Below are 25,492 nucleotides of genomic sequence, written 5' to 3' on the forward strand. Positions count from 1 at the left end.
AAAGGACTTTAGGCTATTGGAACAGCCTGATTTCTGTGGTTTTGAAAACTTTTATACAATTGAAACCAGATACAATGGTTATCAAATGTATTCAACCCATGGATGGTTTACTCGTTTTATTTCCTTTACAAATCAATCATGAGCAACAAAAATAGGCTTTTTTAAAGAATAAATTTACAAAACCTTTTAATGTCAAAGTGAAATCTGTTTTCAAGAAAATGACTATCAAATGAAATATGTAACATTTTAAAATAAACATTCACCCCCTTTAAAGTGACTGGATTAAACGGTGGTCAAGTAAATTGGTCACTGATTACCAGGCACAAGTTTAGATTCTATGGGAACATCATGCTATCATATATACCATCCAAAGTGTACAAACCTCATCTTAAAAAAATCTGCCAGGAAGTTATACATTGGCACAAATAGGTATTCCAAATGATCAATGAAAAGTTTGACCAATAACTATACAGACAAAATAGCTACAAATCCCTTTTCTAGCACAGACCAGAAAAGGTGAGTGACATCAAGGTGGCCTACAAACCTGTCTGTTACCGTACTTCTGTCAGCTACTATTGTGAGTAACATGTGGAATGATACCCAAAATGTTTGACCCAAGCCAAACAGTTTAAAAGCCAATTCTGCAAAATACTGAGGAAATGTTTATAAACTTAATATCAAGAAAATTACAAAAAAAAAATCACTATTGTGGCATTTAGCAAAAATAAATACTTTTTTATAATCCTGACTGACCTAAAAAGGAAAAAAATCTGTATTTAACTGTGTACCTCAATGTCCAAGCCTAATTTACATTTATATCAGTTTTACTAAGTTTGCATTTTGAGACTGTTTTACATAGAATCAAGCTTCAACTTTTCCAGCTTTCAGAAGAAAAGCAGTTTCCTGTAAGAATTAAATGACTTTGACATAGGCCATATTAAATGACTGGGTCAGGTGCATCCTAATATCTGTGAAACCCTGAGGCTTGTAAGGTCAAATCCTAAACAGACAGCAGGGTGTTCTAGTAAGTGAACCACAATTTTGAACCATAGCAACTTTATTATCCTACAGAAAACAAAACAGACCGACAGTAATAATGTTTGGTTAATTTTTTTATGCATCCAGTAGTCTATGTAATGTGATATTATCTATATAAAGTAATTAACTTTCAGATATGTTAAGTCTGTGTCTGTGTATTTGAATTTTACAATATGTTATTAGCCATCTCCATGGCATTTTATGAAATATGATAGATGGAGACACACATTACGTTGGTTAATTGAGAGCCTTCCTGACTATAATGTTACAGCATGGAAATTAAGTGTCATAGGAAGTGTGTATAATAGTGGTGTTTCATTTCTAACTGCCTGGAGGACATCAGTCATGATGCTCTTCTGGAAGAGAGAATATTCGGTTCAACTGGATTAGCTCTGTTGAGGGTGCTGCTTGTTTAACAGATTATTTTAAGCTTTAATCAGAATGAAACTCAAACCGGCAGCTGTCTCCTACCATAAGATCGTTGTTGCTGCTCCGTCTTCTAAGATTTCACTGTCTATAAATATTTTAAAATGAGACACATTGCTCCAATCTGAGTTGTCCACCACTCTATATGAACCTTCTATGGTATAAAAAAATCGCATCACTCCCTCTGGAAACACACTTGATACTCATGTTATCAGTCACATAACAGCAGCAGCACACACATAAAGGTAATTTTATTCCGTGGTCATAAACTTTGTAATATAATGTATTTTTATGCACAGTCACTAAAGAGCATATGCACCAAGAAGAAATAGACTTGCATTTACAACCAAACTGAAAGTGTTGCGATGGTAAAGCTGCAGCACACACACTAATATCTACCTCATCTCCATTTATTGAACCAGTATTGCAAAGCTACTCAATTTCACAAGGAAGGCTAAGGCTGAGATACACACTTGAGACTATTCCCCTAACCTTTCCTATTTCCACACTTGCTCCCTACAATTTTTGTGTTTATGCCACAGACAGAAACACTGTATCCCTATTTCCTCAATTTTCACTTTTATTTATTTTTTCTTACCTGCAAGGTCTCTTTCCCTCAAGACAGATTATACAACTGCTTTTGCTGGAGCACCGGTGCACAGACACAGAACATATTGTCTCTGCTTGCAGAGACAATATGAAATCAATACCTAAAGCAATCTAGTGTGTAACAGTCAAGCTGCTCAGATTCACATACTGAACATTTAAGCTATATAAAATCCTAATCAAACACACTGATATTTAGTTAACATGAACTATAGAAAAACTGAAAAAGTTTGAATACTTTTGTCAGAAACTTTGTTGAAAACACTTAAATCTAATTTCCCAAGACTTTATATTTGCATCATTACTAAAGCATATAGCACATCAAGACATGCAGTATGTATGCTGTTATTTAAGACAATTATGTGCAATCATGACATTGGTGTAGATTTTATCCAGGACATGACAATCTAAGTACCAAAGTAGGCAGCTGGACCTCTGCTCTTGTTTCTGTCTCACTTCCCATCAAAATAACTTTAGTTCTATACATAGTTGGTAGTAAACATAGTAGCTGTAATCAGAACAATCACATTAATAGAATCGCTAGGGTTACAAATGAGTTAGTTAGGATCTCACGAGACTACTGACCCTGTTCCGAACTTTGTCAGTGTTTGAGTTGCAGGCATTTAATCGATTAATCAAATGGTAGAGCTCCAAATTATAAGCCTGATGCGTCCCACCAGTGTTCAGAACATTGAAATGTTTTGGATGAGAAGTGAAACATCTTCAAGAAAACAAGAATAATTCATTTGCTTTCCTTTTAAGCTTTTAGGATTAAAACAACAAAGTCCCTTGGCTCAGTGAAAGTGCCTGACAAAAAAATTCAGGTTTATTTGAGTTTATTTAAGAAGCATTTTTCATCTTACTCAGTTCCTGTCAATTCATAAGGGGATCATCATCGTCTAATCCACACTGTGGCGTAACAGCATCTACAGAATAAGCTATCCTCTCATCTTTTTACAGCGACTCATAACTGGGAAAATTAAAGCTGTCTTTCCCCTTCATGCTCAGCTGTGTAAAACGATCTGCATTAAATTTGTTTCATCACGATGGCATCTGAGTAGTATAAATATAAATATTTCTGAGTGAATTAATGTTGACATACACTGACGCTAATGTCAGGGACAATATCTACAGTATGGATGACAGGAATCTTAAAATTGTAATCATCACATCAAATATTTTTGTCAGGACATCTGAGTTCATCCCCGCACCTGTTGCTGTGAATTCAGATGGGCTTGGTTGTGAGTTCTCGGTGATGCTGGGCAGCTTTTTCACTAACGTACAAATCCTGTTGTCAGCTGTCAGATAATAGCTAGTTTGAGAGAGTACATCCCAGCTGTCATCTAAACCTCTTATGCCTTCGGTCCCCCTGCAAGCAAAATTGAGTTTTTCTCTTGGTGCGCCTAATGCCTTGTTTTTGGTAAAGCCTTCATGTTCCCTGTGGATGATCATCCGGTTTCTTGACAGTTTTCTCACACATGGAGAGCATAGTTTAATATGATATTAACTTGCTGCCAGCATAGGTTGTTGTAATTTTAAAAAAAAACCCAGAACTCAACTACAGAAGGAGAAATAGTGTGTGTTCAGGCAGCAGATCTGCTATATTTTATGTTAGTAAAACCTAATGATGTTCAAAGTTTGCATTAATTTAGAAAAATTGTTCAGTTGCTTGGAAAAGTGTGCATACCACTACAAGTTTGTTTGTTTCAACCAAAGCTTCGATTACAGATGTGAAACTTTTTGAGTACATCTCTTCTAGCTTTGTATATGTAGAAACTGGAATTATTGACCATAATTTTTTTGCAAAATAACTCAATCTTACTAAGATTGAGAGCTGAGTACCTGTGAACATAATGTTTCAAGTTTAGCAACAGGTTCTCAACTGGATTTGAGCCCGGACTCTTGACAATTCTTGCACTTTAGCATGCTTTGATCTATTGTTTCCTGGAAACTATTGTTTCCAGGTTGTATGTTTAAGATATCTGTCCAGCTGGAATATGGCCCCACACATCCTGGTCCAGTTATGTAGAAATGATTCCTACAGAATAAAGCTAGCACCACCATCTTATATGGTGTAAATATTGTTTTGATTTATGTAGTTTGTTAGTTTTCTGTAACTGGTCATGTTTTGCACGTAATCGAGAAAGTTTGCTTTTAATGTTTTGTGACCTCTGCACCTTATTTCTTAGGTTTGATATATCCCCCATCAAACCTAAGACCTAATGTATCCCCCAGATAGATTGTTGCACCATAGCATTCACATGAAAACAGATTTGAGATTGGAGCCACTTTAAGATGGCAGCTCTCCATTAATACTGGGCCCACTCTGACTAGCAGTTAGCATTAGCCTCCTTGGAAACTAATCAGATGAGAGCTTTAAGAGCATTACCCATTACAGGCAAGATGGTATTTGTTCATAACTTTCCCACCGAACCCGATTTCAGAAATTTAACATACTGTAAATACAACTTCCCATGACTTTCTTTTCACCGCCCTTACAAATTTGACAGATTTGTGACAGTTTTTTTTCCTTTCTACTTTACTGTTATGTAGTATTATAACCTCAATAAAATACATTGAAATGTGCAGTTAATATGTGACAAGATATTGAAAACTTTTAAAGACTTTAATACTTTTATTTTTCTTTAGAATATGGACCTTGTTCTAAAGAAAACGCTGAATGTTTTAAAGAATAGCTCAACTTGATTTGAGACCAAATGGTAGTTCATATAATTCCTAAAACCCCAGTTTAATTTTGCATTAGCTCCATGGCTTATGAACTCCAATACTTGCCTGGATTGTCACATTAGCATGACTATTGGAGGTTACATCATCTTGCAGAATTCAATGTTTAAGTTCTTATTCAAATACAACTACCGCATTCACTTTCCATCCCTTAACATAAACAGCTTTAAAAGATTTGCTTTAAAGGTTCTTAGACACTCTGTATGGGGTATGTCTACTGATAAGCTTTTATAAATTTGACTCACCCTTGGCTTAGACAAAGTGAAGTGTCTTATGGGTAAAGCAGTAAGTTTTCCAAGTTATTCAGGAGAGATCACTAACATTCATCATTGAGTTATAACTTATTTGTAAAAGCCACCAAATACATCTAACTCGAATAAAAGTGTACTGCTTTTCAAAAAGTTTTACACATCCAAATAATATTGCAAGTGGCAGTGAAGTCATTTGAAAACTATCACATTCAAGCATGTCTTTTACTTTTCTCACACTTCTCCTCATTTTACTCTAAATTTCCGCTCAAATTCTAGAAATTCTAGTTTTTGTCACATTGACATTTGCTGATGAATACAACAAACATACGTATGTATTACATTAAGCCAAATAAAATCCAAAATAAATAATAATACAAGCACAACAACTTTAGCAAAGCAATGTCTGAATTTGGCCATTTGATCTTCAACTTAGGGCAGAATTGAAACATATTCATAACAAATTTCCATGGTACACACGTTGGTAAATGCAGTCAGACACTGGAGATCACCACTCTCATCTAAGATGAAAGAACATGTGTTTTATGTTTTTTGGTACTTTTTATCAATGGCCATGGAAAGGCCTACCAAACTCATACAGAATTGTATGGAATGCAAACATAATGCTAAATAATGAACAATTATTTCATCACATTTTTCTATTAATATTTATTGATGCTCTACAACTAATAAAGGAAAATCTCTTTAAGATTTGTATGTATTTATTACACACAGATGATATTCAGCATTAGTTTTCTTGACTTGTCTGTTTAATGTCCCTGTAATCATTCCTGTAAAGACTTAGTTTTATTGATAACTAAGTCTTTGTCTGATTCTCCTATCATTCATCCATAATAATTACAGTTCAGCCACTGGTCTAATGAAGTTTTGTTTTCCTTGTCGTTTTAACACTGGATTTTGCATTTTTCACCTCTTTACTGTTTTGTTTGTTTGTTTATATTATGATTCTGTATTCTTCCTTCCGGAGCACATGTGAAATAAATGGTTTTTGAACTGGATGAAAAATTTTAAATTCTATTTTAATATTAGTCTTACAGGGTAGGTACAGTACATAGTTCCACCCCACTTGTACTGTGCCATAGTGCCACCGCCAATTCAGTTTTTTCCTTCTTGTGCTGTGTTGCAAAATCTGGGGTATGGATCAGACAGAAACTTATGTGAGTGATTACACCATTTTTCATCAGTCAGGAGGGAACTTTAATTGACAACAGATGCAACTACCAAAAGAATAAAACAAAAACAGCTCCAGTTCACCTCCAATGGATTCCAAGACTTAATTGGACATAAATTGTTCAATTGAATCAGTCCAAGACAAGCTAATTATGTTGGCAGATTCAAAGAGAATTGCAGTTCAGTCTTAGAGCTGAACAATATTAGGTAAAAATTCAATATGCGAGTTGATGAGTACTGCCATAACAATATTAATTTAGATACTCAAATGAAAAAAAAAAAAGTTAATAACTTTCTGGTTTTAAATGATTGCAAAATACATTGAAGAATATGAATAATCTATCCAGCAAATGGGTGTGAAGTCAAGATGTCCATCTCAATATTGTTTTTTTGACAAATTGCTTCTGCGTCTGCATTGACATTGAATAAAAGTTGTAGTTACTTTGTAATTCCCATTGATAAAATCTTATCTAATATGTAAAAAGGGTACGTTTGTGAAAATTTTCTCCTGCGTTTCCCTTATCTCTTGATTGCTGCATGTATTTGACATTGCACATTATAAATGTTTGCATTAGTAACCATTCTATTGGTACATGTTAAGGTAAATCTTGTGTTGAGCAACAGAACATTAGCATTACAAAAAGTGAGACGGTGAGAGGTTGAAGATTTGATCTGAACATCTTGAAAACACCAAGAACAACAAATTATAAATCATTTTCTACCGTGATTGTATAACTGTTTTTTTTGGGGGGGGGGGTTTCAGAAAGAATTAGTCCTGCAAAGTAAATGGAAATGTGTTTATGAGGATGGACAGTTAATACTGGTAAGATGATCGTAGGTGTGAAATGAGTCTGAAACTTGAAGTCTGGGAGATCTAGTCTGACAGAAGAGCTGCTGTCTGTGATAGAAAGGTGTCTAATCACACTCAACATGAAAACTTTCTGTGTGTAGAGCTCTGGAATCTAAACATGTGCCAAAGAGAAGGCATCCCAGACTAACAAATTGCTTTTTCTTTTATATTAAAGTTGCAGCCATACATATGCTTTCTGTTTATGTGATTATACAGCTAAGCAATGATGCATAGCATATTACACTTTCAGAAAGACCACTTTTGCCATATGAATTTTGAAAAGTAGAGTATTTTTGCACTGTTGAGTGCTTTCGCATATGGCCAGGTCTGCATTGTTCTGCTGTGTGGGCAGGCAGCAGAAGCTTAAGTAGTGATTTATCACCTCGTCCTACGTCTCTTATTGTGCTCTATATCTCCATGTATTGACAGAAGGACTGGCAGATTTAGCGTTGCACATGATTCAAACCCGACAAACATGTTGCAAGCTCATGTTATTTATCTATAGCTATATCTTTAAATTTGCATACAGATCATTTTTTTTGTTTGTTTCTTGCTTCTGTCATACAGAAGCATCCTGTGTTATTTTTACAAGATGATGTGGTATATTGTACAGTGAAGTGCTTGGAGAGTATTCCAGCTATGCAGACTGTGTTAAAAGCTGAATACAGCTGCATAGATAGTAAAAAGGTTTATTTCAGTGGCTCTTTTTCAGCCTTTTGAGAGAAGCCTCAGCGTGGCGCATTCTTTTGGTACCTGTATTTAGGTCACAGCTTAGGCTTGAATCATGTGTACATATGGTGCTTGGTATGCTGGATGCATACACTTTGACATGTTCTGACTGCTCACCGGTTCTATGATCGTGTTAATCTAACTGTGCAACATCTGGAGTCTACTTCCTACTTTGTTTTTTGTTATGCTTTTCTTTAAACTGTCAAACTTTGGTAATTAAGCCATTCATATACTTTTCCAACAAGGAAAATGAACCTTCTATACAACTGTATTTGAAAAAAATATATATATATCATTCAGCTTAATTTTTTTAATTGAAAAATGCACATTTTTGTTTTTAATAGTTAGGGACTTATCAATAAAAGTGTAGTTTTATTTATATGTAACAAGAAAACTTTAGTGCCAAAGGGACCAGCAGGAATAATCAAGTCTTGATTGTTTTGGATTTATAATATCTGAGTCATGTGTTTGAACAGAATGAGGCTCCAGATTTTTGGGTTTGAAACTTGATCTCGGTCAGGCCAAAATGATCTGCTTTGGAAATAATTCCTCTATCCTTTGCCCCTTGTTAGGCAGAGATACCGGATAAGCCTCTGAGCATTTGGACTGGGTCTCAGCCATCTGTGTGTTCAGTGGTGCTGTTCTGGAGCCACAACTCTTTTTGTCTGAAGCTGTATATTATCTTCTCTCATGTATTGTGTGCCAGGGTCTATGTTTTGCCCCATTTGTCCTCGAACAGTCAAGATACAAAGATGTTTTCCTGGAGTTTTTAATTTGCCTTGCAACCTGTCTGTATTTGGTGTTTAATCATTTTATTCAGGTTCATGATCACAGTAAGACACAATCCAATAAAAAAAACAAAAAAAAAAAACAATCAGTGCTGTGCAAATACTTTTCAGCAGGGACATTGAAGCTGGTCAGAGTGGTCTTGTGATGAATTGAGCTGAATACAAGGCAATCCTGGATGAAAACCTGTCAGATGCAGCAGAAACATTGAGACTGGGAGTGATGTTCAGCTTCCTGCAATACAATAACCTTAAACATGCAGACTAATCTACAGTACAGTGGTTGACATAAAACATAGTCACCTGTTAGACTGATCCGGTCACATTCCAGACCTAAACCCAATGGAGGAATCCTTTAAAAAATCCGAAAACTATTGACATTTATTTCTTTATCCAGTTCAGTTTGAGCTTGAGCTATTCTTGTAAAGAGCAGATATTTAACAGTAAACTGCAATTGAAATGTATTTCTATAGAGCACAGACTCAGATGTTCTACTTGTAAAAAAATAATAATCTGTAAAACCAAAACTTTTTAAACTATCTTCCATTTCAAAGTTATACAGCATAAGAATAAAAAAAAAAACAGTATGAATACTTGTACAAATCACTGCATCTTTATATGCGTGTCCTGAAAAGAAGCTGAATAGAATACATAGAAGCAACTCTTTTTCCATAATTCAAACTCAAATACTATAAAATGTTTGTATATTTTGATGTGCTACTGATCATTGCAATTGATTGATGATCTATGGCTTTGATCTACACATAAATTGTGTCAAAGAGGGGAAAACTATACTCTGTTAAAGCAACTATTAACTTGTGATGAAAAAAGAAATGTCCATGCAGAATGAGTTCAACAGAAAGGATTTATGTTAAAATTGAGGTCAAATGTTGTAAAAAAAAAAAAATTGTAAAGGTCCTATCTTTCAAAGACAGATAAATTACAGGGACTGCAGTTACGTGTCAACATTTTTTTTCCCCTATTTTTCACTGAAGCTGCCCAGCAAATGTGAGCACCAGAGATTGCGTTGTGCATATGATCCTCACCGTTGGGCCGTATAATCCCTCAGCCAGATTTTCTCTGGGATAAAACTGCCACCGCTGCCAACATCTTTGGCAGAAAGTTGCCAGCTGGATGCAGCCCTGAAATGTAATTTAGCTACTTACAAAATAAAGTTGTTAAACTGTCAAAAAGCTCTGATGGCTTTGGGGGGCAACAAATCCATCCTAGGAGAACTGTGCTCACTGAAATTTGATTAATTGTACTCCACATCATAACAGAACACTGAAATTAGTGCACAGCATATATCACACTATGAGTGCATCTTCAGCATTCTCTTTTTCCCCTCCACCACGAAGAGAAATTACGTTAACGGTGCATTTCATTCTGCTGTTATTTATCTTATTTTCTTCCACCAAATGCAAATTCAGATCAACATTATCACAGCATCAAAACATAGTGCCTTCATCTGCCTAATTGGAAACCACCCAGGGATATCCTGATGATTAAAGAGATACTCACCCTGCAAAATTACACTCCTTTTTCATTTCACATATTTCTGCGGAATAATTGATACTTTTATCTCATCGCCTCTCAAACGAGACAGCCTGCAAGGAAAACCGTTACTTTCTGGGTGGTAGACGTGACTCAGTGTTATTAGAGCCTCAGATATTCTCCTTACAATGTGATTGTGCTATTAACATTCAGGGTTACAGTCTGCAAGACTGAAGAAAGCAGGTTCATAAACTGTTTTGCATTACGTTGTTGTTACCTGAAGGAATATAGTGTGTGGGCGCGCGTTGGTGTGTGTGTGTGTGTGTGTGTGTGTGTGTCTATACACCCATAAATATATGCAAGATACTATAGGTACAGACATATATGTTTCACCATTTTATTTTTAGCTAATAAAACATAATGAAATACTTATAAAATGCATAGAAAAGACAACCTTTGCTCTTAGTGGAAGCAGGACTGAGACTGTTGTCCCTTCACATGTAGGATGGCAGAGCTATTCAGCCTGCAGACCACAGCAGTAATGAGATGCATCTAAAGTATCTCAGCACTGGTGTGAAGAATAACAATAAAATTTCTTTTTTTTGTTTTACATAAAGTTTTTTTCAATTTGCATGATGTCAAACATTCCCATCTAATACTGATTAAAATCTCCTACCTCAGGTTGCTTAAAGCGGTTCAGTTTTTTTTTTTTTTTTGGATCCTTCATCTGTTTAATGCATTTATTTAGCCCCTCTGCCTCTTTGTGTTATTTTGTTTCCTGCCCGTCTTCATCTCCTCCCTCTTCATTCTTCCGTCCATCCATCACCAAGGAGGCTGCCAGCGTCTGCCACGCAGCTTATCAAGTCTCGCAGCACTCCGGCTATGCTAATGTGCTGCTTGTGCTGACACAAACAGTCTGTGTTCCCTGTTTGTTGGGCTTAGCAGACAAAGAGTGATGCCCCTTCAGCAGCCCCCGCACATGTTTGGCATTTGTTTCCCTCAAAGCTCCAGCTCCTATTTTGGAGCCTCGTTTTCACATCAATGGCTGCATTCCCTGTCCGTATGCAGATGTTCTTCCTCTGATGGTTCATAAACTGATAAAAAAAAAAAAAAAAGCTCAACTGAGATGTTGTTCTGTTTTCTTGGTGCTGCAGAAATTTGGATTTAAATTCTCCACACATCACTTGACAAAGCAGTCCAACCTTTCAAAACAATATTTTTGACAGCTTTCATATTTCTGCAAGATTTTTGCTTGATCATGTTGAGCAGCAGCTTGTGGGAGGTGAGTATTGTAATATCAGCTCTATAACTTCTGCATCAGCATATGTCTGGTAATACATCATGCTCAGATTTCCCTTTTGGCTCATTTTGCTTTCATGAAGCTGACTGATATGTGTGATAGAACAATGGAGATTTTTATTTCTGCTATTTCCCCAGTTCACCCATCCTTCGAGTCACACTGTACACAGTAAAGCAACAATACAAAAGATGCAACACTTTGAAAGCATAACAGCACTTATGACTCTACTGGAGAGTAGTTTTTTTGTTTACATACTGAAAACTTGAGTCCTCGAAAATTACTTGATACCATGTTTGGTATCAAACATGGCATCAAATAACAAAACTAATGCATACTGTTCTTTTTTGAAAATGATACAAAAATTATAAGATATGTTGCAAGTACTTTGATTGAAAACGTTTGCTATTCTCCATCTTGAATTTTTTTAGAAAAGTAATGGTTCAACAGCTGTCTAAGATAAGCGTACGCACCTTGTATTGTGATTCTTGGGGCAAATTTGTGATCACAAGCTGCAGTGAAGCAGGCTTTGTGATCGATTGAGAGGAGCAACTTTAGTTTTCTTTTTTTTGGCCAAACTGGGCAGAAAGATCAGATAACCACAAAATGTATTCTCCTTTTCCTCTTCCTGCTTTGTGACTTTCTCATTCCTTGACTTCTCCTATCCCTCCTCCTCAGTATCAGCAGCAGTGTCCCAGTGATGATGAATATTTTAGATGTGGCCTCCAAATATATTCACACAGAGTTCAGTTCCTGCTTGATACATTTTTTGTCCTTATTTATGACTAGGTATGAATCAAACATGTTATGATTCTGAAAGTCAAAGTAAGGCTGCACAAAAAATGACCAAGGTAGGAGCTGCCATGAAATGGTTGAAAACAACCATTTCATGGCATATATAAAATACATAAATTTTATATAAATTGCTGTATATAAAATTTTGACTAATCAAATGTTTTAGTTTACAAGGAGGGTGGTCTGTAAGCATTAAAAGTTCTATTTTTTTTAGTCCGAGCGCATAATAACCTGAGCTAGCAATCTATAAACTATCCTATTCAAAAGATTTGTCAGACTTTATGTAGTGAAAGTTTGCATCCAAACCTGCAGCTCTGGGCTCTGATTAATATTTTACAACTATTTGAGTTTAGATTTTTTTTTTTTAACCTCACAATGTTACTTTATTTAGACCTTGTATTCGAAGCTGTCCTATAACAATTTAGTCAAACCTTTAGGCTGAACATTTTGTAAACAAGCAAATGCTGATAAAAGCAAAATAAATATTTGCCTATTTGGACTGCAGATCAGTGCAACCACTCTATAGATGCTATATTGAATTTTGAAGTGGCCAAAGACTACTTTTGCTTTATGCTGTGTTCTATTATGCTTCATTTTATACATTTAAACCCTAAAGAACCATAGTCACAAACTCATGTTGTACAATAGTGTTTGTTTAATGGATTAAATGAAATACAAAACATTATAGGAACTGACAAAAAGTTTCACACTCCAACTTTTGCTCTGTGTTATATAGCAGCCATACTAGCAGTATTTTAAACTCCTTTTAATTATGTTTCATAATTCAGAATATAATCTTCTGCTCTGCCTCCAAATATTAAGTATGGCTTGACAGAAAACAGAAATTAGAAAGCGGATTCCACTAGCAAAGCATTCATCTGTTTCTGCCTACTCTTGCTTTCTCTTCCATTCATTTTTTCTCTCTGCCCTCCTTTGTGTTCATTACTTTATCACTTTTTCCTTCTTCTCCAATTTCCTATTCCCTTCATTCCTCCCTTTTCACCACTCCATCATTCTCACCCTCCTCCCTCCACTGATCTATCCTACCCCTCTCTTCTTTCAGGTCTTTCAGAGCTCTCTGCTGAAATCGGATCTGTCAGCTGTGTCTTTGGAGACAGATGCAGTGCGGTTGCCAGGGGTTTCAGCTCGGCAGAAAAGCAAAACTGCAGCTACATGAGTGCCGGTTTGGGCCAGAGGCCAGGCCTCTTCTGTTTGTCTTTGTGGCAGTGTCTCAGCATTTTGTGAATCTTCCTCTTGATAGGTTATATCCAATAGAATATTGTCTTATATATAAAAACAGAATCTCCCCAGCTAACAAAGAACTACAAAGTTAATGATAAACAAAACTGGGCTTCATTCTCTGAGGATCTTGGATGCCTTTAGTAACATTTCTTTGATCTTCATCCATTTCTGTGTCGTGATTTGTCACTGTGGAACTGCACCCACTTAGCTGTGAGAGGTGTTTATGTACTTTTACAGTAGTGCAGATTAAATCTTAGTTAAAATTTGGTGTAGGGGTATCTTCAGGACAAGTCTGTTTTTATAATTTGATTTTGTGATTAGGGGCTGTAAATGGACATTACAGAGTAGCAGCTTGCTCATTAACTACTAATTGGAGTTGTTAATTTGCAAAATATTTAATTTTAATGTATTTTAATTTGTAAAATACACTACTCCAACTCATTTAAAAAGAGCTGGAGTAGTGTTTTAACATCACACTTTCACTCTGTCCCTGCATTACATTGCTGCTCATATAATTTTTTCTAGTAAAATTGATGTCCTCACAGTGAGGAAAAAATGTTTGTGTTTTTATTCGCTGTGTGTAAATCTCTAGTTTCTACTTTACTAGGCCAGAATGCAGTCCTGTGCAAATACTTAATCATTAGGTAGATCATTTTAGAGGTAGAGATTTTCTTTTCATTTGGAGGTTATTGTAGCAGTTTCTCAGATTTCAGCTGTAAGCTACTATCTGTAGCATACTGTAAATTGTTACCATTTTTAAGTCTGCTTCAGTTTGTTCATGGGGAACCATACATTTAATCTTTATTAAGATTTAAATCTATAAAAGCAAAAAATAGGCAGGATCTCAAGAATTACGGCAGCGACACGCGAGGCCTTTCAGGCATTTAGACTGAGGAAACCAACGCTATTTCTTTCGTACTTTGTTTTCATCAATCATGATTTCTTATTTTTATTCTCTCTTTCTGGCATACATAAAGTTGAACATTTCCAGGAGCGTGGTGCCCAAAAGTCTTTTAAATTAAACGCACTCATTTCATTTTTAAGTTCCATCTCATTAAGAGTTATGCTCATTAAATGTTTGTATTCACTATACTTTGGTCTACTCTCCAAAGCCCTCTCACAGCAGCCACCGTTTTTTTTTTTTTTTGCTAATTCTGTGGGATCTCAATTGGTTCTGAGCTTAGAACAATATTGTTGGGTCTCCTACATGGGATTGGGTCCCAGGTAGGACATACCCATAAGACATTCAATGATTGGAACTCAGGAGTCAGGATGGGATGCTCAAAGGTACCCCGGACACTAGCCCTCCACATCTTATCTTTTGCTAACGCTAATCCCGACTGCTAACTGCTTCCATTCACTCTGAAGGTCATGACATGAAGATGCAACGTGTTAATCTTTGGCACAGATCACTAAGCTTTTCTGTAGTCCTGGTCCTGGTAGTCAGATTGAGCTTTGGTCACTTTGCTAATTGTGAATTTCAGAACAACAGAAATCACACAAATTTCTCCCTGCTTTAATCTAAAATTTTGAGTCTAAATTTAAGGTCTTTATGAAGGTCTCTCCATCCCCCCTTCATTCAGTTTCATTGCTCATTTCGGCATGGCCAAAATGCTTTTATTTTATTTATTTGCTGCTTTCTTTTGAACACATGAGCTTGCTTGTGTGTTTACTTATCTGTGGGATGTGTGTGCACATTCAGGATTTTATATCCACGCACAGCTGGATCCATGTGGATGGCCTTTAATGGTGACAGACAGACGAAAGAAATTCCTAGAAGTAGGAAAGGAGATTAAAGGAGGGGAAGATCGAGACAGATGTGAAAAGAGGGAGGCTGATACTCAGATGGATTTAAGTGCATCTGTGTTTAAGAGTGCATCTGCCGACACTTGCAAACACACACGTATAATATCAGTTTGTCTTTAAGAAACGTTAAACGTCAGCTTCTTTGGCTTCAATTATGTGCGAGTATGTATTTTCTTTCTTTAAGCTTGTCTCATCCTTTTTAAACTTTCACCATTTTTTTTTTTGTTTAGACATTCAGAGTTAACATTTTGCTCTCACACATTTTACCATAATGGGTACATGTTTCAAAATTGTGTGCCTCAACATACAAAACTACCCTAACCACCCACGCAGGCACACATTACACCAGGCAGTAATTCACCTGTTGCTACCTATATAATACTTTTCAGAAGCCCTTCTTCCCAAAACATTTTAAGGGGGATTAAGATGCCTTTTCACCGTCTTTGTGTATTTTCTGAAAGAGCCGAGGAATCAAGAGGGGTTAAAGTCAAGTGAGGTTTGCAAAGCCCTGCATCAGCTGACTTGTGAAGGGATAAACTGGCGATGTAACGCTGACAGATGGTCTGCACATTCATGCATCTGCCCATTTGTCTTGGCTTTAAAAGGTGAATGATGGATTGTGAGGGATGTTATTTTAATCATAAAATAGTCATTGTTATGATCCTTGAGTGCTAGAAATTTGGTATTGTATGTTTCTATTTTTGATTAATCCTTGTTTCTTTGCTCAGATCTTGCAATTTAAATCTATTACTTGTTAGTTGATTTATTCTCAAAGTTTATGCTTTAGAATTGTTTCCTTAGATTAGTGGTTCTGTTTACTGTTTGCCGGTTTTAAGGTTTTTCTCTACTTTATTTTTCACTTTGCCCTCAGCCTGCCAGCTTGCTTCCCTTCTTAGCTGTTTCCTATCCTTTTACTTCCCTCTGTCTGCACTCTCACCTGCTTTCTAGTTTCACTTTATTAGCTACTTTGATTCCATTGTCACTTCCTTCTTTCCCTCAGTTTGTTCTATTTCTTACAAATGATAAAACTGCAAATCTCTAATATCTTCTTACATTTTTGCGCTTTCTCTGACTTCACTTTAATCTATTCTCTGATACTAAACGACATGACTTCACTTAGTAAGAATGTCTGCACTGAGTAGTGTTGTTGTCAGCACAACCTGGCACTTCCTACGATAATTTGTTCCCTGATTGGAAAAATATGTCTTAATTTTTCTTTTAGATTTGTATATTTATGATTGTTTTTTAGATTTGTATATTTATAATTCATTTACATAATGTTAATATCTTTAAATACACACTTGTGGTGTTGATCCTGTGATAAACGGGGGACCTTTCACAGTAAAAATGAGTAACCTGCTTAGATGCACCCCTCCTTACTAAAAAGTAAAACATATATCTATTGGTGTGCTTATTTATTTATTTAAAGACTCATTTCACTCAGTAATGGACCAGTAACAACTCATTTCTCTTGTATAATGCTCATCTTATGTGTCATTGCAAGATGATAAACACCTGCATGGTTATGTACCAGAGCTCCCTGCTCCGTTTCTGTTCCACCAGCGATGCCAAACCACGCTGAGCACCAGAGCCCTGGAGTCCTCAAGCATTTGGTTGTGGCTGCCACAGGATCCTCTGAGAATCCTGTTTGGACTGTGTATTTGTCTTTGCTTGGGTCAGCAGCATGTGTGCCAGTGAGTACAGAGGTTTACCAGCTGGACAGTGGCTGTGAGACCTTTGGGTTCACTGCCAAATAACACTCACTCAGATGCTCATATCTGCATTTACGTGCACAAGCAGCAGCATGCTGCAATTTACCGCAGATTCCTCTGCCAGTCATGCGTATGACAGAAACTGGTGTGAATAACAATGAAGGAAAATGTGGAGCTTTGTTACTTGGATTATTTAGATTAGATTACTTGGATTAAATTATTTCTAAGTGATATAAAACCAAAGATGGTTTGCATGATTAATTCTTTTAGAAATTAAATTGACAACTGTTCATTTGACCAAAGGAAATAATCTACTTTATTGACAAAATGACAGCACACTATTTCTTAAGTAGATGGTAGTTTTTCTAAATGGAACATTTACTATTTTGAAATTTGGCTTTTCATCAGATTAGATTCCAGAACTTTGAACCGAGAAATCAGCATTCCTCAGAATAATCATTTTTGATAGCTGGATTACTTTTTCGTGTAATGTATTCCTGGAAACTCTCATCTGAATGTCATAGGGGGTTTATTTTAAAAACTGTCATTTTCAGCTGTTAGCTGACAATTTTGAAAAATAAACATAAATAGAGAATCATCTAAATTAGATAAAGATGTGGAGATGGAGATACTAGAATAATAAGGGTCTCTCTACACTTGCTCATGTTTGTGGCATCTAACACAATAACTTTGGGGACAATATTAGTTTGTCTTATATAAAGTAACTTTTGAAACTTATTGAAACATTTACAAGTGTTAAACTTACTTTTATTAAGCCTAAATTTCTGTAACACTAAAACTTATCAGTCGGTATGCAATTAATATAATGTTTAACTTTGTAAACTGTAAATATTAAATAATATTCTAATGTCTGAATGAATGTGACTGTATTTCCCACACAGGAAAGTGCACACCATTGCACACTATCAGGTGCAATTCATCAGAAGATTATCAGTGATATTCACTTCACCTGCCACTGTTCATAATGTTTTACCTTATATGTGTATGTTTATCCTAAAAGTTAATGATACAAAAAAAACATAATGAAAATTCCTCTTTAAATAAAACAGCATAGTGTATAGTACCTGGAATCTGACTCAAGTATGCCAAATAAATGTAAATAAGACAATAATAATAATCAGTGCGGTGCAGGCAATTAAAGAAACTTGTTTTGTTTAGAAGTAACAAGACAGCTAGACTATCATTAAAAAGACGTTTTGTTCTGCTAATGAACAAAGTCAGATGAATTTGTCATAAATTAAAATGAAAGCTACAACAGCAAGACTGCAGTGTAATGAAAGAAAAAAGCAAAGCCACTGTCATTCATGTGATGTGTTGCCATGGCATTTGGCTCAGGACCTGAAAATCTCCTTCAGTTTGTGTTTGCCGTTTACTTTCTGTGTTTCCTCACCCATTTCATTTTGTCCTCCTATGTTTTCTCCTCCACCCCCTGCCTTTGTTGTCCGGCTGCTATCCTTCAATAACTGACACTTTATCACTTGTATTTCACAGCCTTGACTTCCTTTATTCTTTCTTATCTTGGGTTTTTCCTCGTACCGCCAGGACATGCATCCTCCATCTGTTTTATGCATCCAGCCTCTTCAGTTTCATGAAGAAAACACATCAGTGAGCATTTTGGGGCTTGTGGATTTACCATTAGGTGCGTTTTCTTTTTTGTTACCTCGCCTGTTTGGGTAATGATCTGTAACCCCTGTGCTGAGTAGTAGCACTCCAGCAAATGCTGATAAAAGTATTGTTTCGCCATGTAAGAAACTCTACAATCAAATGATTTCCTATTTAGAATCAGGGCTCTTATATTTTCCCACTGTAATTAGCTTGATCGAGCTGCTTAAAATTCACACTCAATAATGAGAGCTCTTGTTTGGGCTTGTTTATATGCACACAACTTGTTTGTCTTACATCACACCAGAAAACACATCCTGATGATCAGAGATAGTTGCTCAACCAATTTGTGGCTGCGAGCGTGTCTGAACATGGGAACAAAGGAAATCCAAAAAGCTGCCTTAGCGGCAGAGCTGCAGTCTTTCAGATCAAAGAATGAAAATTGTTCTAGATTATTTCATTAAAGTTACATTTGCTTTTACACATAAAATATGCATGACAATGCAGTAAAACGGCATCTTCACCTGGTTAATTTAAACATTTCGCAGTATTTTCAGTGTGTTTATAATTAAGCCCTTACAACATCTTAATTACATTTGTATACTATTATTGGTCAGTGTATATGCTTGTCAAACAATTGCTGCCAGTGTCCAAATTTGAGCTAATCTTAACTGTAGAAACAGATGTCACTTTCATGTTTTGTTTGTACTTACCTCTGTGCAGGAGAGTTCAATCGCCTTCTCTACCTCCGATTCCAATTTCTTGTATTTATCATAGAAAATCTTTAATATTGTTAGACCTCTTTAACATATTTCTTCTTAAAGATAGTGTTAAAAAGCAGTGTAATTGAAACCATATGTTCATGAATTTCTTTAAAGATTAATTTAACTGTCCCCCAGAAAGATCATGCAGAGCCATTATATTGCAAAGGTGGTCTTTTCTAGAACATTTATGCTTAAAAATAATGGGACTGGAAAATTAAAAATAAAAAAACATGTACAATGCTTTGAAAACTATTTAAGTCCCTTGGGTATAAAATACTGTGTTAAGATATGGAGATTTGCTTATAGTCATAAAAATATGATCTTATTTGCATTTGAAAGCTCTCCTTTCCCTTTAAAGATGAGTCAATCCCAAAACAGACTCTTGAGTCCAGTCATTTGATCCTCATTTCTTAACTGTCTGATTAGGTATCATCAGCGGATCTGCCAGCTAAACACAAGTTGTTTGATGCTTATACTTGGCTTACCAATGCATTATGAGCAACATGAAGATGAGGTTTCAACTCGGACAGAACCCAGGAGGGCAGCAGATGTGCTACCTCAACAGGCAACAAAACGTAATTAAAAGCCAATATGCTCTAGGTAACAGCTTTCCCATCACAACACAAGGACGACCAGACAGGATCCCAGTTGGACCTACTGGCAGTTTGGTGTTAATAACGAAAACATAAACATACATTTTTAAAGAAAGAAGTGAAGCCGAGAGATTATGAAAACTTTAGGTTCAAAGTTTCAGATCAAAATTGCATCTAAGATCTTTGCAAAGATGCCAAACAGTGCATCACCAGCCACCCTTAAGCCTTCTTTAGAGAGAAAAAAATAAATATTTATTGTGGCATCATTGTTGTTAAAATCCTGATGAGCTCTGATTCAAGCTGCCCTTGGGCAGTTCATACCCACACGTCCTTCAATTTCATACCCATGTACTTAACACTTGCCTGTCAGTGTATTCCTCTTGATTTTTGAATACTTAGTCTCATAAGTATATTTAAATTCAGTGAGATTATTGAAAAAACTCAAAAACAAGTCATTGGTTGTCCAAAATTTTAAAAAAAAATTGCCTGGTTACTAATTGCAGCTTGGGCATTGTGAAGCATATTTCAGATGGATCCTTTTTGGTGCTTGAAAATTAGGTGCAAAATTACCAAAACTGTAAAGTTTCAAACTGGGAAAAGAGACGAAATGCATTCAACATGAAAATATGATCCCAAAAAAATCTCAGTGACCTTCTCTGGACAAACATGTTTGTTACTTCAGGACCACAAAAATGTCAACTAATGAAAATGTTAAAGATTTATTAATTGCGGTGTCCTTTATGGATATCTGTAAGTGTCTGATGTTCCAATTCAGATTTTGAACTATTTTTGAAAATCATCCAAAAGGATATTTTGAGCATCATATCTAGTGATCAAAAGTAAAACTATAAATTGACCAGTATTGATTAGTCTGCAAGCAGTGGATTCCTGTTGCAACACTTGGCCCAGCTATTATCCTTTAAAATAAAAAGTAACATTTTGGGATCTCATTTGTGTCTTCAACTTGTTGAACCTCAGGTCTTAATTCATAATGTCAGTCAATATCCACATTGCTACTCCTCCTGCACCATTCCACCACACCATCCTTCTTGAAAAATATGCCAAGATAGTTGAACTCTTCCACTTGAAGAAGGTTCCCTAAACAACTCACCTTTTGCTACTGAAAAACTATGGCTTCTGATTTACAGGACTTGGTCCTGATTTTTCCCGGCACAGGCTGTTTGCAAAAGAACAAAAACATTTTCATGTAGACCTGCTTGACAGGATCCTTTTTATGAAATTCATGTTTCCTTTTTTTTTGTCATTGGGTTTTCATTTTCTAGCTGCAGCTACATGACAACAAAGCCATCAATCTGCTGGTGTCACCGCCTTCCCTCCAACCCTTTGTGCTTGGTATTGGTGAGCTCTGAATAAACTGCTGGTAACTTTTTTATCCTGTGTGTCTACGCTGGGTGTTGCATGTACACACACATTCCCACCAGTGGAAGATAATGGGGGTGTTTTGTTTGCTTTTTTTTTGCATCTCACAGTGATTCTTAGATGCCAATAGTCCCCTGAGCCAACAAACAAGCACTCACACACAGCTGAGATTGTACATGGCCTTTGGATTTAATGATTTCCTTAATCCTCTACAGTGATTCCTGAAAGGATATGAAGAAGTGGGTGTGGGGGTATTTTAACAAAAACAAAAAGAGATGAGAAGCTTTGAAGTTTACTGGTTTAAAAACTTTCTTTTCTTTTTGTCTTTGCTTTCTTTTGTCATCTTTTTTCTTCCCTCTTTTTCTCTTTTTCATCGAGCTGGAAAGAATAGCAATTATCACCCAGAGCTGGTGGAAGCACTTGTAAATGATTGAAAGAGAAGAGGTGGAGAGAGTGGACAGTCTAATAAGATCTGGAGAGCTGAAAGTCTCCATTGATGCAGAGTCTGTTTCAGCAGCATGATGCCTCCTTTTTTTATCTATTCATCCTACATTCTCTTCTCATTTCTTCTCTTGTGCACTCTTTCTTGAACTTACGCTCCCCACTCTTCCGGAGGCTAAAAAATCAAACGCAATTATAAACTCTGGACATTTCTCAGAAAACTGACCTTGGTGCTGCTTTGGATGCCACTTAAGCACACGATGGCTCAAACACTGTCAGAACAGGAGCGCTGAGGAACAAATCGCCTGCTGTGTGGGTTTGCATGATCAGATGGCCTGAACTGTTGTACTTCAAGGTCATCACAAACCATTCACACACTTTGAACTTTTCCACATTTTCCCTCGTTACAACCACAGATTTCCAGGGATTTTTATTATTTTATGTGATAGATCAACACACAACAGGGCATGAGTGTGGAGTGGAAGGAAAATGGTTTTAACATTATCTATAAAAATAAATCTCTTATGTGTAGTCTTTTTTAATCTCATACCCCTAAATATAATTCAGTCCATTAAATTGTTGTAGAAGTCACCTTCTTTGTAAACTGAGTTAATTTGTGTGTAATTTATTCTCAGATCGATTCAAGCTGTTCTATGAAGAAGAAATTGCATCACGAAGACCAAAAGCACACAACAGGATCACAGATCTAAAATATCTAAGGGAATTTCTGAAGGAATGACAAAGCCATTGGCATCTACTGGTCAAGGCATGACACACATCTGCTAACTGGTTTAAAAAGCACATTTGAATTAACATATCATTCCACCCATTTTATATGAACTGTTGAGGATGCTTGTAATGGTGTAAAAAGCCAAATTCATATCAACTCAAATGCAAAGTGATCTTTTTTTTTGTTGACATTTTTAAGTGCAATGAAATTCTAACACAGTAAACAACTAGTTTACCGTATGGCATTTTACACATCAGTTCAGTACCAATAAATGTGGAGAAAGCTGTACCTGTTAATGGGCCTCAGAATAAAGAACGAACCTGTTAAACAACCTAATAGACCTGTTAAGAACAGTGACCAGTGGAGCTGAGGGAACCTGACAGCGACACAGAGGGAAAAAGACGTATTAGGGATGTCTGCAATAACTCATCGATCTTTTCACTTTGATATACGAGTTGATATTTGGTGAGGATGGCAGAACAAATCAGTGACACAATACATGAGGAAAGGAACAGAAGCAGACAAAGAGCAATAACTCTGTGAATGGATGCCATATCAGACAGAGAACCAACCCGAGTGCTCTCATTTTCTGCTTCTTCTTGACCCAGGCTGAATCATAGCCTTAAATAACCCCATATGCTGTTTGTAAGTGTGTGTGTTTAGTTCTTCAGGTGTGCTCAAACTGTATTGTGTCAGTACATGTGGAGTTAACCTCACGGCCTTGAGATATAGTAGCTCATAATTATTGTCTGTGTGTGTGTATTACCATATATATTTGCAGACAGCGCACTGTTGTATCCCTTAGTGCAGCGGGTGTCCTAGATAAAGCAATCACACAGCCTGATTTTCTAATGTCTTACTTGTAATATCACTACATATACACATGAGACATTATTGCGTGGAATGTATTTGTGTTGGGTAATTTGAATATTGTGTAAATTACATGAAAGCTCTAGTTTGTCATCACATTTCTCAATCAGTTTTACCTCAAACCACATGCATATACTTTTATTGTTCATAATGCAAATTTCCTCTGTTTATCATTTACATGTGCCTACACAGTCTTCTGATTCTACTGAGGAAATTACACTTTGAAGGCTTATTTGTGTTTCAGCTGCATAGCTAATAACTTACAAAGTATATTAACTACTGAAGTGCTCTGCTGTTAAAGGTAAAGTCTTACAGAAGAACTGTTGTGACATCAGAGCCAATTGTCCCCTCTTTACTCTGGACTATGAGCCCTCTTTACATATAGGCTCTCTTTACTCTGAGATGAGATGATGGGCATTCTAGGCAGAGGCCCCGGAGCTGTTGCTCTTCACCAGAATTATATAACTGTTCAAGTGCATTTATGAAAATCATAGTAACCTGCCCATACCTTACCTTTTATAATTGAGAAGCTGCTTAGCTACTCATTGACTTATGAACGAGTCTGAATTGTACAGTTGGACTGATGGAGGTGAGGTGAAGCAGCCTGCAGTTATGTAAACCACCACAATATGTGGTGTTAATATTGTTTCTGTCGATTTAGAAATGAGATTTTACAGTAAATTGTATTTAAATCCAGTATCCAGGACAAGGTGTTAGTGGGGCAGTGTGGGGCTTTTGTTCTGTTTTTTCATGGTTACACCTAAAACACTCCAGTCCAATATTTGCCTTCAGAAGTCAGTTAATTAGTAAGTTATATAATATACAATGACAGTATAGTCTAGCTATTCGGTCACTTTAGTGTTTTGTAGAGGAACAACAGCATCATAAAGACCAAGGAACACATCAGTCAGGTCAGAGACAGAACTGTGGAGAAGTTTGATGTGCTCTGGTTATAATGGTAGCAATTGGTTTAAAGCAAATCATGTTAATGTGCTAGAATGGCTCGCAGTATTTTACGACTAACATTAGGCATCTCTAGACATGCAATGCTGGGAGATACCTGGAGCTGTAACTGCTGGGAAAAAATAAAAACATTAGTTGTTTTCCTTCCACTTCAAATGTACTGTAGTTTATTAGACTGTTACATAAAAATCCAATAAAATATATGAAGCTTGTTGTTTTAATGTAGACAAGACATGTAAAATGTTTAGGATTGTTAATATTGAATGCAAGGCAGTGTGCAGTCTTGAAAACAAATTTCTCAAGTCAAAATAGCTGGTGTCATGAAATAACATCTATATTAATATAAATTTTTAATTCACTTTTTATTTATAATACCATCCATCCATTTTCTTACACCCTTGTCCCTAGTGTGGTCAGGAGATGCTGGTGCCTATCTCCAGCTAACGTTCCAGGCGAGAGGCGGGGTACACCCTGGACAGGTCGCCAGTCTGTCGCAGGGCAACACAGAGACACACAGGACAAACAACCATTCACACACACACTCACACCTAGGGAGAATTTAGAGAGACCAATTAACCTAACAGTCATCTTTTTGGACTGTGGGAGGAAGCCGGAGAACCCAGAGAGAACCCACGCATGCACAGGGAGAACATGCAAACTCCACGCAGAAAGACCTAGATTTATAATACTTTTCTAATAGCCTTACATGAGAAAAGGCTGTGAGAAAAGTATTTATACTTCATAATACTTTTCTCACAAATTAGTCTGAATACACAATCAAACACACAGAAACACACATGTATATATAATATTTTGACCATTAAATAAATCACAGATAAATTAATTTGATCCAACTCTTTGGTGGTGGAGCAGTGGAGACTAAATATTTTTCATGTTTTGGTTATTTTGATTAACTTCAAAGTCTGTCTTTTTTTTTTTAACAATATGTGCTTTTAATAGCCTGTGTATCTAATTTAGTTATGGCATTTTGAGAAGTGCATTTTTAGTATATATTGTAGCTGCTCACAGTCCCATGCTGCACGTGCAGCATCTCTTTCAAGCTAATAGCTCTGTCTTTCCCTTGTGTCCTCAGTTGCAGTTCTTCCTCAGCTCATTTATTTCAATTTCTTCTTCTTTTCCACCATAGATTTCTTTGATGTCTTT

General features: G+C 36.3%; 1 protein-coding gene across 1 annotated transcript in view; it reads left to right on the forward strand.

The window, feature by feature from the left end:
- Positions 1 to 25,492, forward strand: part of b4galt2 (UDP-Gal:betaGlcNAc beta 1,4- galactosyltransferase, polypeptide 2) — a 133,880-nt gene that overhangs the window by 19,730 nt on the left and 88,658 nt on the right.

Source organism: Xiphophorus hellerii, chromosome 6 (genome assembly GCF_003331165.1).
Source record: "Xiphophorus hellerii strain 12219 chromosome 6, Xiphophorus_hellerii-4.1, whole genome shotgun sequence".
Taxonomy (NCBI): Eukaryota; Metazoa; Chordata; class Actinopteri; order Cyprinodontiformes; family Poeciliidae; genus Xiphophorus; species Xiphophorus hellerii.